Source organism: Schistocerca serialis, chromosome 4, assembly GCF_023864345.2.
Source record: "Schistocerca serialis cubense isolate TAMUIC-IGC-003099 chromosome 4, iqSchSeri2.2, whole genome shotgun sequence".
Taxonomy (NCBI): Eukaryota; Metazoa; Arthropoda; class Insecta; order Orthoptera; family Acrididae; genus Schistocerca; species Schistocerca serialis.
Window position 1 is genome coordinate 808,482,532 of NC_064641.1, and position 11,835 is coordinate 808,494,366.

Consider the following 11,835-nt stretch of genomic DNA (forward strand, 5'->3'; position numbering starts at 1 on the left):
GTACATGTGACCTTCACGTAATGCTCTGGTGCGCCCAGCTCCACACTAGCCACCTTGAAAAATACTTATTGTCCAGTGTACTTCCAAGTCTTCTGGTGCCTCTTAAGCTGCATTGAAGCTTGCCGTACTTCCGCAAGCGCTCGCACAGCAGTAGAAAAGAGAGGTCTTTGACTATGCTAATCACATTTTTTTGCAGAACGCACCACACCCACAACACACTATTAACCGTCGCAACACACTAGTACTTGGACACATATAATTATACTCTGGAGCTCGTTTCCAGAATGAGAATTTCACTCTGCAGCGGAGTGTGCGCTAATATGAAACTTCCTGGCAGATTAAAACTGTGTGCCGGACCGAGACTCGAACTCAGGACCTTTGCCTTTTGCGGGCAAGTGCTCTACCATCTGAGCTACCCAAGCACGACTCACGCCCCGTTCTCACAGCTTCCAGTGCCTAGTCTCCTACCTTCCAAACTTTACAGAAACTCTCCTGCGAAGCTTGCAGAACTAGAACTCCTGAAAGAAAGGATATTGCGGAGACATGGGTTAGCCACAGCCTGGGGGATATTTCCAGAACGAGAATTTCAGTCTGCAGTGTAGTGTGCGCTGATACGGTCCCGAGTTCGAGTCTCGGTCCGGCACACAGTTTTAATCTGCCAGGAAGTTTCTGGAGCTCGTTCTTTGAGCTACTTACTGAAATGCTTATGAAGTGGTGAGATATTTTTACGTCTACCATGGGCGATGTAGGGATTCTCTCTTTAAGTGGAAGAAGCTGCCTGATCCAGCTTATGACTGCGGGGCTCCATACCAGACTGTTCACCACATTGTCAGTGAATGCAGGATTCGAGCCGATCACGGCGCCAAAGAGGACTTCCTGCTAGCAACTCCAGATGCAGTGCACTGGATTGAAGGACTGGATATTCAGTTGCAAAGACAATCTTAAATTTCTTGTGCGTCAATATGTACATATGTACACTCCTGGAAATGGAAAAAAGAACACATTGACACCGGTGTGTCAGACCCACCATACTTGCTCCGGACAATGCGAGAGGGCTGTACAAGCAATGATCACATGCACGGCACAGCGGACACACCAGGAACCACGGTGTTGGCCGTCGAATGGCGCTAGCTGCGCAGCATTTATGCACCGCCGCCGTCAGTGTCAGCCAGTTTGCCGTGGCATACGGAGCTCCATCGCAGTCTTTAACACTGGTAGCATGCCGCGACAGCATGGACATGAACCGTATGTGCAGTTGACGGACTTTGAGCGAGGGCGTATAGTGGGCATGCGGGAGGCCGGGTGGACGTACCGCCGAATTGCTCAACACGTGGGGCATGAGGTCTCCACAGTACATGGATGTTGTCGCCAGTGGTCGGCGGAAGGTGCACGTGCCCGTCGACCTGGGACCGGACCGCAGTGACGCACGGATGCACGCCAAGACCGTAGGATCCTACGCAGTGCCGTAGGGGACCACACCGCCACTTCCCAGCAAATTAGGGACACTGTTGCTCCTGGGGTATCGGCGAGGACCATTCGCAACCGTCTCCATGAAGCTGGGCTACGGTCCCGCACACCGTTAGGCCGTCTTCCGCTCACGCCACAACATCGTGCAGCCCGCCTCCAGTGGTGTCGCGACAGGCGTGAATGGAGGGACGAATGAAGACGTTTCGTCTTCAGCGATGAGAGTCGCTTCTGCCTTGGTGCCAATGATGGTCGTATGCGTGTTTGGCGCCGTGCAGGTGAGCGCCACAATCAGGACTGCATACGACCGAGGCACACAGGGCCAACACCCGGCATCATGGTGTGGGGAGCGATCTCCTACACTGGCCGTACACCACTGGTGATCGTCGAGGGGACACTGAATAGTGCACGGTACATCCACACCGTCATCGAACCCATCGTTCTACCATTCCTACACCGGCAAGGGAACTTGCTGTTCCAACAGGACAATGCACGTCCGCATGTATCCCGTGCCACCCAACGTGCTCTAGAAGGTGTACGTCAACTACCCTGGCCAGCAAGATCTCCGGATCTGTCCCCCATTGAGCATGTTTGGGACTGGATGAAGCGTCGTCTCACGCGCTCTGCACGTCCAGCACGAACGCTGGTCCAACTGAGGCGCCAGGTGGAAATGGCATGGCAAGCCGTTCCACAGGACTACATCCAGCATCTCTACGATCGTCTCCATGGGAGAATAGCAGCCTGCATTGCTGCGAGAGGTGGATATACACTGTACTAGTGCCGACATTGTGCATGCTCTGTTGCCTGTGTCTATGTGCATGTGGTTCTGTCAGTGTGATCATGTGATGTATCTGACCCCAGGAATGTGTCAATAAAGTTTCCCCTTCCTGGGACAATGAATTCACGGTGTTCTTATTTCAATTTCCAGGAGTGTATATGTAATTTCATGATATGTCTGTATTAGCCATACGCTAAATAATAATTTACGCCTACACACGTGATTGTGACAAGTGTCTCTCTAGCAGAGTTGAGAGAATTTTTACTCACTCATGAAATGGCACACAGATGCTGAATCAGGTTTCCATGGTTTACTTTGTACATATTTGCTAATTTTATTTGAAAATAGTTTCTACTGGCGCTGCAGCATTGGTTTTATGAAATAAAATACAATAATAAGCTAATGTGAATACTTTCTGTTCACAGATCCATTAAATAATAATATTATAATCCATATTCTTAAAAATATAATTTGGAAAGGAAATAACAATGAGAAGGGGAAGGAACTAGTAACAGGAACTGCATACGTAATTTTCGTTTTAAGGACTTGGTAATCTTTAGGTAGAATAAGTTGTTGTGGTGCACCACTCCAGTGTTAAGATGTGACATAGGCATTAAGGTGTGAATAGACATTTCCCTTATCAGTTTTGCAGCCTTTAATATTTTCTTTCTGCTTTTGTTTTGTCATGTTTAGGTTTAAGTTATTGCATTTGCTGCTGCTATTTGTCAGGCATTGCCCTAGTGCATTTTACTTTGTATTACTCTGATAAGCCAGTTTCATCACTGATTTACTTTTCTTGTTTGCTGCATATTGCCTTATATTAGTTGCCATGTTACATTTTCTTTACTAATTTCGATGTACTGCTGCTTGCTTTGCCGCTCTGAATTTTTTGTCGTAGTTGTTTGTGTTGCTACATTGCCTTGATCTCTAGTTTATATATCTGAGCTCAGTAGATTTAAGTAAGTTTAAGAGGGGGTATAGTATATAAGAAAATAATTAGTGATGAGTTGGGGAGAAATGCATTGAGAAGCTGTAAGGAAGAGGTTTTGCCAAAGACTATTGTATAATGAGGACTAATTATTTTGAAAGTGGAAATGATGTAAGCAGGGAATCGTGACAACAGGTTTAGGAAGGATTTTTCTTGGAAACAAACGAAAAAATAAAATATTTATGAAAGTATGAATCCAAAAAAGCATGCCTAGATAAGAAATTTTTTGGGAACGGTTTTGAACTAAGGGAGATCTCCGAGAATAAAATGAAATTTTCATGCGGAATTAAGTGCCACATGTACTGCAGTACTAAATGTTACACGTGAAAATAGACCCTGTCCTTTCCTTTTGTGTTATTCCGCTATGTGTTTGTATACCCTTGTGCGTCTGTGTTCTTTCTGTCTCTGTGTGTTGACCTGATGAAATAAACGTGGTAGAATTTTTTTTCAAGTACTAAGCTGCATTCACTATTGGTGAATATTGTTATCCTCAAATCTATAGTGTTTTTACTTTGAAAAGATATTCAGACATTATATAGTCTCTTATGATTTCTTCAATGCTCATACGTCAGGTTAATGTTTTGCCGATATTCTCATTTTTCATTTATTTACTTACGTCGTAATTCCTGTAATACTCATGTATATGTTTATTTTTATTCCTTTTGTAAAAACTGTATTACTGCAAATGCTATCTTTATTATTATGTTCTTGATTGTAATGATGTTTCCTGTGCCTTTGATATTGTATTCTTATGCTATAAAATTGTAAATTGTATAGACACCTGTTCTTCAACTTAAGTTAATCTTAGGGATTCATTTTACAGTACACTTCTGTTGGTCATACTATATGTATAAAACGTCAGAGGTATTACAACTGTGTTAGTGCTTGCATGAGTGTTGTTAATTCTACAAGGGACTGGTTAACAGCATTGCTGGATCTAAGGATATCGCAAAAAAATTATTAAGTGCACAAGTGGTGGTTTATCGACTTGCTATATTATTCGCAAGACTCTTAATTTTTGATTGTGCACCCGCACAGTCGCAACGGATGGCTGCTGGCCATATCTTCAAGGACTACAGTGGGTCTGCACCTTTGGTGGCCCATTACTACCGTAATTTCTACAAGGCGTCCTGTGGGTCTGCTCTCTGGTGACCTACCTACCAATATTCTTCAAGACTACGACTGACCCTGCTGTGGGTCTGCTCTGTTGTGGCCAATTACCAATCTTCATGTCAAGAGGCAGCACTGTGTTTTCGTTGGGGTGACAACACTACTTCTTCAAGATTTGCATGGAGGTCCACTACCTGTCTGTGCAGTTTCTTTTACTGCTCACTCTTTGTGCGTAAAGCTGTCATACACTACTCTTCTGCTGAATTATTAAGACTGTATTTAGGGACTGTGAGGTGAATGTTCTGCTTTAGAAAAACAGTATATTACTAATTATGTGCATTTGACCTATTAGACATTGTAAATATGAAAAAATTTAACAAATTAGTCTTGTCCACTACCCAAACCATTTTCCAAAATTTTCTTAGTGGGGCAGGAGGGCTATGTAAGAAGGCTTGAAAGGTACCCTCGACTACTTCAGTTTAACACTGCGTGCAACGGATTTATTTGCGGGACATTTGCACAAATGCCCTAAATTGAAAGCTATGTCACTTCTGTTTAGCCTAATGACTGACATTCAAACATGTAATAAAATCATTAAATAAAATTTTTTTAGCAGATAATTATACAAAATAAAGAAAGGTTTGTCTACTCTTACAGAAACCATGTTGTGACTCACATTTGAATTTTATATCACTAATGGTTTATTCATTAAACATTTCAGATAATTATAAGAACAAATATTTCACTTCTTTAAACAAATCTTCACGCATCTGATATTTACACAGCATTACATTTGCATCATATTGCACAACGTAAATTAAACGCATCTGACTTTCTTATTAACAACGTAAAATTTAACGCATCTGACTTTGTATTCAAATTTATCGTTAATGCATCTGACTTTTTTACTGAAACTGTTGTGTCCTACAGAATGTCTCTTATTACCACAAATGCCCACTTCTTCATCGGAAGAAAAGGATATTACACTACTGTATCCATTAATCAACATGCACACACAGTTACCACTCCAACATTGCACCAGAGAAACGTATCGGTCGAGCCGCCAGCAGTTCCGATATTCACCATTCAGTAACTATTCTCTACTCAAAATTACCCCACCGAGAACCAAAAATTATCACATATAAATTCCACGCCTATATCATCATTCACTTTAATAACCGCTATTGTACTGCTGCCTACTCCCGACACAGATTCCCCTATTGAAATATGAAAAACGTTATAAAATTACACATACAAAATACACACAGTGAAGTTGAACTACTCACTTTGTTGCAGCCAAAGTTCATGGCTACGTTACCAGTTTACTAATCCCTTTCCCCGCTTTGCAATATTAATTGTTCATACAATTTCCCCATGTGACTCCAGATTGCAATAAACATGAATAAGCAAGCATTATCTTCACTTGGTTTGTTAAAATTTGACACAGGCTTTCATATCAGATACCACGTGTCCTTGACAAAGGCTCCACATTTCTAAATCTTTCAAAATTGCAGATATGTAAGAAAATTGAAAAATTATAACAGTACTTAATTCTACACGCATATTTCATGTAATAGCACATGCTATAGGTCCGTAACACTGGTGCCTCCACTATTTATAAGATAGTTGATCAGCCCCACATGGTGAGTGCCAGATGTAAAACTAGGTAAATTGCCCCCTGCACTTAAATATTTCGCTTTTCCTAATGAACTTGCTTGCTCAACAAATTAAGATTAAATTATTCGTCGGGAAATTGTTATAAAACCCCAAAATTTCGAATTATTATCAGAAAGCAAAGCAACATGCTATATTTATGATTAATGGTTTCACGTTAAGTGGACAACCCTCTTTTTGCAGCTAGAAGTAAAGTAATATTAATATCTTGGGGGAACGTAATTTATTTAGGTAGGAAATGTGCAATAGTAGGTGATGTAGGAATGTTGCTTTGCTTTCTGATGTTGTTGTTGGCTTCAGCAACCAGGGCAAGTATTTTCTTTATGTCTTTCTTGCTCCGTCCACCGTGGGTTACTTTTCTGCCCACGTAGCGGAATACCTTGTCTTCGTTTACTTAGTGATCACCAATTCTGGTGTTAAATTTCTCGCTGTTCCCATTTCTGCTATGTCTCATTATTTTCGTCTTCCTTCGCTTTTATTATCACTCCATAATCTGTACTCCTTACCATTTTGTTCAACACGTCCTGCAGTTCTTCTTCACTGCCACTGAGGTTAGTAATGCGCCGCGCGGGATTAGCCGAGCGGTCTTGGGCGCTGCAGTCATGGACTGTGCGTCTGGTCCCGGCGAAGATTCGGGTCCTCCCTCAGGCATGTGTGTGTGTGTGTGTGTGTGTTTGTCCTTACGGTAATTTAGGTTAAATAGAGTGTAAGCTTAGGGACTGATGGCCTTAGCAGTTAAGTCCTATTAGATTTCACACACATTTGGACACTTGATAGTAATGTCATCGTCGAATCTTATCACTGATGTCCTTTCCCTCATCACAAAGCCACTTCTGAAAAGCTTTGGTCCTGGCAGATGAAACTCACAGGGAGCTAACTGGTCCGCATGGCCACTGGTTTCGATGAATGTTTGGAAGGGGACTGATGCTACGCATTAGAAGAATAGGACTTCTCCCTCAAGTCACCATCGACCGTCATCCGTGTCAGTGCTGAACCGCAAGTCATTGCTCAATACAATGCGACACCGTTCGACAGCTCTATATGTTTCCCAGGAACAGCAACACATCAAACGAAGCTGTTTGTGTCCTTGCACATGGGAGAGTTATTCCCTAGACTGGCTGCTTCTAGTCTTCAACCAAAGGTGGAGGATGCTACCGAATTTTCTCGAGATGCAGTGGCAGACTTGCTGAAATTCCGATTTGTTTGTTGCACAATATTGTGATCGTCTCTTGTGGTAATAAGACATGGTCGACCTGAAGTCTGATGACGAACATGCCAGTCCTCATGTTCACATGCAGTCCGACATCGTGCCACTGTCTCGTCCGAATGGCACAAAAACCAGGACATTACATGAACCGACCAGTCGGTCATATGTAGACCCACAACGAAACTCTTTTCAAACTGCTTATGACGCTGTCTCATACTAGTATGTGACATCTAGGAGTCCTTCATAGTGCGCACATTGTCTGACGCTGTTCACGACCCGTATATACCCGATGAGGCCTGGTAAGTACACTAATACTATCTGCAGGTCATTCTACCTATCACAAAGAACTGCAGCACTAATAATTTACCTACCCGCCGATGATAAGCACGTGTACAAAGTTCTATTGAAATCAGACGATTTATTGTGGCTGCTCCTCATTTTATGTCTGGCTGTGTAACTGCAGTAAGCACAAACGAACTTAAGCAATCATTATTATCACGCTACATTAGCGAAAGTTACATGAAGAAATTCTGATACCTGGATCGATGGGAGTTACACCCCGTCGTGCACACCACAGTGGTTGACGGAGCTCTTTCATGCGCTTCACAGCAGCTTACGAAGCGCGTTAGTGGATGCGGATGCAAAAGCGTTGGTACAAATCACTTTATAAAAGATGGCCACGTGATGATATCATTACGTTTGTTGCTGTACTCTTTGTTTGTTAAAATTATGAGAGTGAGTGCTTTTGTGACCAGTGAGGACTCTTTCAACGTTATCCGCATAGCGTTCTAGATTATATCCAAAATCAACGGAATAGTTCTTTAGTTTTTCCTATGTTTGTATTGAAATACAAGAATCGGTTTAGCCTTGTGTACATGTACCTCACGTTTTGTAAACCATCCTTGTCAACGAATAATTTACATAGGTGACGTAATGTAGAGTTAAATAATAAGCATTAAAGAAAATTACAAAGTATGATACAATAAAAGCAGCACACGATTTTTCTTCACTCACATAATGAATTAGCATAGAAAATGAGTAAAAGAATGCAAGTTGTTCGTATATATTACATTCCGAGTCCTACCCGGGAAAGCGTGTTTTCTGGAGTGTCAATGTCAATATCACAGTACTACACAAGGCGTCCCTAAGGCTGCCTGATACCGTTACCATAATAAACACGAGAAAGGGACGCGTAAATTCACAGGGAGAGAAAAATGCCAGCGGATAGGCGCAGTTCAGAATTAATTAATGGCCTGAATAACACGGAACGCTCACAGGGATAAGATGAATAAGCTCGGCCGTAGAATGTTATTTCAGAACACGTTTTCATCTTTTTACGCTAAAAGAATTTACGGCACAATAAAAGTGGGCTTTTATTTCCTTCGCTGACAAAACATTATGGATTTTTAAAGGAGATGTAATAAAAGCTTCATTGCCGGACGCGCGGCCTTGGTCTTCTGCTCTCAGTCGATATTCCTGTTCTGTTGACCCGCCATTTCGACCAGATGGAAAAAACAGTCTCCACACTAGACACGATGAACAAGAAGAAACTCTGGATCAACTAAGCAGGAAATTTGGACCTAGCCTATGGCTACATTCAATGAATAATCTGTGACATCATGACAACAAGTACTAGAGGTAAAATTGAATCGGAGATGTAGCTTTTATTACTTCTTTGTTTCCTACAGTACAAACTGCTGCCTTCAATTTAAACGCAGGTTACATTGATCTTTCTACTTACGGTTAACTCTATTATATACATAATGACAACTATTAATCGGCGTACAGGTGACGTACTACTATTTACCATCACCATAGCTGTCTCTGTTACTGATTCACACCTTATTTAATTACTGTAACTAATTTAACTAACTCCATTGTTACCAAATATAGCTAAAATCGTTGTAAATAGCAATATCTTGATGAACCACGTCTTTCTGGTGACGCAGCTGTAACCAGTTCTTAGCATCTACTGATTACTGATATATCGGCTCTGAAATGTAAAGTCATCTTCTTCGCAAGGCTAGACTGGTGATAAAGCTCTGCTGTCCTTCTGTATACACTTGTGTAGTGTTGCAAAATTGCTTGCGTTCGTTGAAGCTGGAAAAAAGGCACCTGGCTGGCAGAGATACGCAATGGAAGCACGCTCTGAGGTACGAAAATCTCTGCTAATAAATTCTGATCATCAACATTATCCCTTATCGACAGAGGAGTTGTCTCGTTGTTTATGTGAGTTGAATATTGAAAGTACTGGACTCAATTTGAAGCCGTAATCACGATTGCGTGAGCTCATCCACAGGTGGTTTTCAATAGTTCCCTTCATGTAGCAATCGCACAAGTGCGAGTACTATATCTGACTATGGACGTTGTCGTGGTGCGGAGAGTGAGCTATCTCAGTGCCACGTTCAGCTTATTTTGGTCAGTCAGGCTTTAGCTGGCTATAGTTTGCGCCGATGTCCCTCGAATCCTTCGTGAACGTATGAAAAGACCACACTGACCCGCGAGTTACACATATCTAATCCAAGATGCATAATCTTTCGCTTTACAGGGGAGAACCTCCTTCTTGGTGTTGGATGGAGAACCACTTTCATTTCATGTTTATACAGAATCTGACCAAAGTCGGAAGTTATCAACGATATGTCTAATCATGACACCTAGCGTGGCATAAGTGACACATACGGTTGCCTTTATTGTGTATTTTCACGTCATCACTGTGCATTTATTGATCGATAAAGATGTTATTTATATACTTATGGTATGACTGCAGAAAATACTACGCAAATATTTACACTAAATATATACATTTCTACCTTTGCTGGCGGTAGGGATAAAACGTCATCTGAAACTGTACTGAATGCTTTCAAAGAAAATTATATTGAACAATTAGTTCATGTGCCCACTCGAAGCGTAAATGGCTGCGAACTTGACCTCTTAGCAACAAATAAAAAAAGGGACAACAAGGGAGTATAATGACGAAAACAGGGATTAGCAAACACAAGGCAGCTGCTGCTAGGCTGAATACCGTAACACCTACAACCATAAAAAGAAACGCAAAGTACATCTATTTAACAAAAACTGATAAAATTGCTTTTAACGCCTTCCGATCTGTTCACATAAGCCTAGAATAGTTGTGGAATGATTTTAAGTAGATAGTACCGACGGAAATTGAGAGATATATACCACAAAAGTTAATAAGTGATGGTACTGATCCCCCATGGTACACAGAACGGGTCAGATCGCAGTTGCAGGAGCAATGAAAAAAGCACGCCAAATTTAAAAGAAAGCAAAATCCCCAAGATTAGCAATGTTCTGCGGAAGTTCGAAATATAGCGTGTATTTAAGTGCGAGACGCTTTTAATAATTTCCACAACGAAACTATGTCTCGGAATCTGGCACACAACCCAGAGATTCTGGCCTACATGAAGGACAACAGTGGCAAGACGCAATCAATATCTTCACTGCGCGATAACAACGGTGAAGTCACTGATGACAGTGCCACCAAAGGAAAATTATTAAATACGGTTTTCCGAAACTCCTTCACCAAAAAGACAAAGTAAATATTTCTGAATTCCAATCAAGGACAACTGCCAAGATGGGAAATATAGAAGTAGATATCCTCGGTGTAGCCAAGCACGTTAAATCACTTAATGAGGGAAGGCCCTCGGTACAGTTGTATACTAGTCAGGGCCCTTTCAGAATATGCTGATAAAATAGTTCCATATTTGTCAATTATATACAACCACTCGCAAGCAGAGAGTTCCGTACCTTAAGACTAGAAAATTTCTCAAGTCATACCAATACCCAAAAAGCGAAAGAGGAGTAATCCGCTGATATACAGGCCCATATAACTAAGGGCGATTTGCAGTAGGGTTTTGGATGTACACTGTATTCGAAAATTATGAACTACCTCGAAGAAAACGATATATTGACACACAGTCATCACGGATTCAGAAAACCTCGTTCTTGTGAAACACAACTAGCTCTTCATACTCGTGAAGTAATGAGTGCTATCGACAGGGGAAATCAAATTGATTGCATATTTTTAGATATCCAGAAGGCTTTCGACACCGTTCCTCACAAGCGTATTCTAACCAAACTGCTTGACTATGAAATATAGCCTCAGTTGTGCGACTGGATTCGTGTTTTCCTGTCAGAAAGGTCACAGTTCATAGTAATAGACGGAAAGTCATCGAGCAAAACAATAGTAATATCACGCGTTCCCCAAGGAAGTGTTATAGGCCCTCTATTGTTCCTGATCTATATTAACGGCATAGGTGACGAAGTACGTAGGTCTAGTATTTTGTTTGCAGATAATGCTTTTAATCACCGTCTTGTTAAGTCATCAGATGACCAAAACGAATTGCTGAATGATGTAGGTAAGATATCTGTATGGTGCGAATTGTGGCAATTGACTCTGAATAAAGTAAAGTGTGAAGTTATTCACATGAATACGAAAAGAAATCCGCTAAATTTCGACTACGCTATAATTCACACGAATCTGAAGGCTGCAAGTTCATTTAAGTACCTAAGGATCTCAACTGTAAATAAGCTAAATTGGAACGATCACATAGATAATATTGTGGGTAGAGCAAACCAAAGACCGCTCTTCATTGG